Below are 5356 nucleotides of genomic sequence, written 5' to 3' on the forward strand. Positions count from 1 at the left end.
GATTTAGGTGCTCCACCGAGCCTTGGACTCTGGAGATTCAGGGGCATTAGAGGACCTCAAAGCTATGCAGCAGGCATTGTCAGAGCTGCTAAGGACGCGGGCTCGAGGAGCAATGGTGCGCTCGCAGTTCCAGAGCCTGACACAGATGGATGCGCCCATCAAGTTCTTCTTTGGGTTGGAATGCAGGCGGCAGCAGAGCAGGGTTATGCTCTGCCTGAGGACGGCTGAGGGCCGCGTGCTGCAGGATGGGCAAGAGATGTGTAGTCATGCCGCCCAGTTCTATAGGGAGCTGTACTCCGCAGAGCCGGGCAGCCTGGAGCAGCAGCAGCAGTTTCTGTAGGGTCTGCCTAAGTTCCCATAGGATGGGATCAAGGGGCTGGAGGCCCTTCTAAATCTGACAGAGCTGACCTGCGCAATGCAAGAGCTCAATAAGGGCTGGGCACCGGGGCTGGATGGGCTCACTGTGGAGTTTTTCTCAGAGTTTTGGACATCCTTTGTCACCCAAGGGTGTCGACCTATGCTGCTGAGACACACAGTCTGGCCAGTGAGACGTCCAGGTCATTGTGGGAGTGTCTGGAGGAGTTCAGCAGGGCCTCCTCAGCCAGGGTCAACTGGGGCAAGAGCAGCGCTCATCAGGTTCGGGTGTGGGAGGTTTCTGCACCCCCTGCCCTCCCTGCGGGGCTGCAGTGGTCTCTCTCAGGCCCTCGGGTGCTGGGTGTGACTTTGGGGGAGACGCAGGAGAACTGGGCTGGCCTGCTGGAGAGGGTACAGGGCCGGTTGAGGGCATGGCACTGGCTGCTGCCCCAGCTCTCCTTTAGGGGGAGAGCAATTGTTATTAATATCTTGTTGGCCTCCATGCTCTGGCACACTTATGCATGTCTGGACCCCCCACAGGCCCTGGTGTCCCAGATACAGACCCTGCTCCTGGATTTCTTCTGGGACGGGCTGCACTGGGTGCGCAAAGCAGTGCTGTACCTGCCGCTCCAGGAGGGGGGACAGGGGTTGGTAGATCTGTTAAGCAGGCTGAGTGCCTTTCGGCTGCAGGCAACTCAGAGGCTCCTGTACCCTCCAGATCCCCAGTGTCTCCCGCCCTGGACACTTGTTATGACAGACACATGTTTTTACATAAGACACGTCCCAATATACTTCCGTCCCTGCCTGTTTTTTATTGTACTGTTTTAGAGGTGTGGCAGCGCTTCTCCCTGGGTAGGGAGCTGGGGGGCAGCAGTCTGTATTGGCTGTTAGAGGAGCCACTGCTGTATAACCCCGGTTTTAGCTGTCCACTCCTGCTCTCCAGTAGCCTCAAGTCAGTCCTGCTTAAGGTCGACGTGATCCGGCTGAGGGATTTGTTGGATTTTAACAGGGGACAGTGGGTTGGTGCCGACAGCCTGGCTGCCAGGCTGGGTATGAGGTCACTGAGAGTCGTAACCAGATTTCTCAGGGCAGTACAGAACGCCCTTCCCATAGGCGCTGTGGAACGGCTTTTCCAGGCTCTCACGCAGCACTGCTGGCCCAAGGACCCTGACACCATCTTTCCCCTTGTTTGTCTGTGTCTCTCAGTCCGCCCTAGCTCATCAGGCCGCCTTCTGTCGCCTCACAGTCTCTGTAGTGTGTCTGTTTTCACAACTCAGCGTCAGGAGCTCAATCAGCTCAGTGTGAGGGAGCTGCACCATCAGCAGCTGCAGCCCCTCCCTGACACCCCCTGGAGGGAGCACCTGGCTCTGGGGGAAGATGCCTGCCCGGCCTGGAGGAGCCTGAACAAGCCCCCGCTTCTGCATGGCTTCTGCATGGCGTCATCGCAACAAACTCTTTTGCACATACACTGGACCCCAGAGTGAGCGACACCTGCCCCTACTGCGGGGAGAGAGAGACACTTTTTCACTGTTTCTGTCACTGCCCTAGATTAGAGCTGCTGTTCACTGCACTGGAGAGCCTGTTCAAGCAGCTGGGCCTCCTTTTCTCACGCTCTGTGTTTATTTTGGGAGTCCAGTACATGCAGCGCCACAGACATGTTTGTCAGTTAGCAAACTTTCTAGTGGGGCAGGCTAAGCTGTCTATCCTGAGCAGTAGGAGAAGTCAGACTTAGCGGGTGCAGCAACAGTGTGCACTCTCCCTCTTCTGGTCTCTCGTAAGCTCCAGAGTGCGACTGGATTACAATTTCTACAACCTGACGGGAGACCTGGACACTTTTCTGCAGATGTGGGGGGTCGGGGCTGCCCTCTGTGCCATTGACTTTGGACATTTAAACCAACTGGTTTAATTCACTTGAATATTTTATAGGTAGCACGTGTGTAGTGGTTTTTATTGAGCGTTTTTAGAATAGGTTGTGTTTTTATGTCGGGAGTTTTTTTCATGTCTTTTATGTGTTTCTAGTTTGTTTTAATTGTTTTTTTTAGTAAAATAAAGTTGTTAAAAATCAAAAAATCTCTCTCTCTCACACTCACACACATACACACAGCCAGCAAGACACACAGAGCCAGCCAGCTCAGCGATGACATCACGAACCTCTCTCTGAGCTGACTGCTATGACATCACAGAGCACGTGCATTCCGTTGCTTGCCGTCTGTCAACCACTCAGTCACTGCCAGCCAGACTGCCTGGCTGGCTGGATGGGGGGGCTGTTTGCTGCTGCTGCGTACCTTAGCAAGCTTATTTGCTTGACCGGCCTTCCTCCTCCTCCGCCCACATGCCCACCTATGCCCGATGTTCTGTTCACCTGGATCACAGCTCCGCCCCAACAAGGCAGAGCCTCCCAAGAATGGTACAAACTCATCCACGTTCCCCTCCATGGAAAGCTTAAACAAAAGGCAATAGCGTTATAAGTAATGAAGAGGAACCCGAGTCCAAGACGCTTCCGACCAGCCATACATATTTCTGTGTATTAAAGATCACATTTTATTACATTTTGTTTTTCTGTACTTTATTACATCTTATTGTGATTTATAATGATGTTGTTTATTTTCCATATGTATGTATGTATGTTTCTATGTATGCATGTATGTATGTATGTATGTTTGCATGTCCAATTGCTTTGACAATACAAATGCACTGAATTGAGAGAGAGAGAGAGAGAGAGAGGGAGAGAGAGAGAGAGAGAGAGAGAAGTGCTAGGGCACATCTGTAATATAAACTATGGAACATTCGTCACATGCTTAGGGAACATTCATAACAAACAGGGAACATTTGTAAAACGAATTAAGGAATGTTGGTGACATACTAAAAGCACATATACTGGTAAGATGTTGGGCACATTTGAAACAACAAAAATGGTACTTGGTTATTTATTAGGGACATTTATACTAGTCTGTGCAAATATCTATGCATATTCCAATGTTTGCTGCAGGATTTACAGATTGAATGAGGGGGTCAATATGTTTGATTCAGAAGTAACCACTGCTTCCTCAATTTTGTTTTAAACATAATTTAAAAGAAAAGTGGGCTACACATTGGTCTGGAAAAAGGGAGCAGTGGTCCCTAAGACAATTCTTTTAGTTCTTTGACACAATTCCTAAATCCCATTTTCTGTAAAATATGTTATCAACATGCATTAATATATCATCCAAACTACAATTATACTAATCATGAAGATGTTCATATTATTATATTCAAAGGGTTCTAGTCTATTGTGTATTGTATTTATTCTCAGGCCCTTCTCTTATGTTTTAGAGTTATTATTATTATTCCGTACAATACAGGGATTAAATTAAGTATTTTAACCACAAAGTATTGGCTACAGTTATGATGCCTACTTCAGTGTTCATATGCATACAGTTTCTGAGGTCTGGACCACTGCACAGTAGTCCCTGGAGTTGTAGTCCAGACCACTTCAAAATTCGTGCTGAAGTGATCTGGATCACCACGCAATGGCCCAAGGACCACTGCAAACTTGGATTTCAATGTATTTGTGTAATCCATGTTGCAATAGCACCTACCATGTTCCTTTGTGGTGAGCTGGTTAATTCTGTTCTTTAACATTGAAGAGAAAAATTAACATGAATAAACTTACTGTTGAAGATTATTATTTGATTATTTTTATTTCTTGGCAGACGCCCTTATCCAGGGCGACTTACAACATAAGTGCAAAAATACAGAGAAGTACAAGGCATCAATCATTACAAATTCAACTTAGCAAAAAAATATCGCAATTCAAAATACATTTTAAAAATTCCAATTACAATTTACACAAGTACAGTAAAAGACTTCCTACATCCTGGACGGTGAAAGCTAAGTGCTGTCAAGATGTAGGGTTACAGACTAGGGCTACAGGAAAGGGAGCAAGGAGGAAAACATTCAAGAACGAGAGGAGCATAATAAGCTGAAGTGTTATCTAGCAGGGATAGAGGACTAATATTACAAGTGCGGTCGGAAGAGATGCGTCTTGAGTAAGCGCCGGAATGAGGTCAAGGACTCTGCGGTTTTGACTTTGGTGGGCAGGTCATTCCACCACTGAAGTCAAAACAGCAGAGTCCTTGACCTCATTCCGGCACTTGTGTAACCCTTGTTTAAGATGTAACCCTTACCCAGTGGCTAACCCTAACTCTATGTTACAAATGTTCCCTAAAAGCTTATTTTGCAAGATCAATAAAGAACCTTTAGGAATTTTAAGCTTTTAAAGATACACATAGGTAATACCAATGTGCTTTAACAATGCCAAAAATAATAATGCGTTTATCTTTAATAGTGAAGATATTGTATAGATGTATAACTTTCATATACACAAATAGAAAAAAAAACGGTTTCCAAACCGAATATAGAACTGAAACTTGCATACAATCCATGAAAATGTAATGTAAACATTTACACTTCTTAACAATTCTATATATCAATTATATTCATAACCCTAACCCTAACACTAACCCTAACTTTAAGTTACAAATGTTCCCTAAACACTTATTTTGCAGGATCAATAAAAAACTCTCAGGGTCCAGGGGATTCTGGGTGTCTTTAAATGCCAATTCCATTCTTTTTAGTCTCACACTGATGTCATGCTGAGCTGATTTCTCAGTGTGGTGAATGTTTTCATAAAGTTTTTCAAAGTGGTTTTTCCAAATATCTCAATTTTGAATGGTTTTAATTTATTACATTTTTTCCAGTTTTCCCAGAATCTATTTGTGTTAATGGACTCTTCGATTATTGTCAGTTGCTTTCGGGTGTGTTGTTCTTTTTGATCTAAGTGTTCCTTCGTTCCTCAGTTCCTTCCTTATTGTATTGCACTCCTTGTCAAACCAATTCTCCTCTTTGTATTTTGTTGGGATGTTCTTTTTAATTTTCAATTTTGACTGTAAAGCTGCTTTTTCAAATATATGTTTTAAGTATTTTATAGCCAGATGTATTCCTTCTTTACTATGTTGATTTG

The 5356-nt window shown here is 45.2% G+C and overlaps 1 non-coding gene across 1 annotated transcript; it reads right to left on the bottom strand.

Moving 5' to 3' along the window:
- Positions 1-2730: 2730 nt before the first annotated feature.
- LOC136752089 (U5 spliceosomal RNA) lies at positions 2731-2845 on the bottom strand. The gene has a single exon (XR_010817255.1). It is a non-coding gene; the product is annotated as a U5 spliceosomal RNA (small nuclear RNA).
- Positions 2846-5356: the final 2511 nt, after the last annotated feature.

The sequence above is a fragment of the Amia ocellicauda genome, chromosome 6 (genome assembly GCF_036373705.1).
Source record: "Amia ocellicauda isolate fAmiCal2 chromosome 6, fAmiCal2.hap1, whole genome shotgun sequence".
NCBI classification, from domain to species: domain Eukaryota; kingdom Metazoa; phylum Chordata; class Actinopteri; order Amiiformes; family Amiidae; genus Amia; species Amia ocellicauda.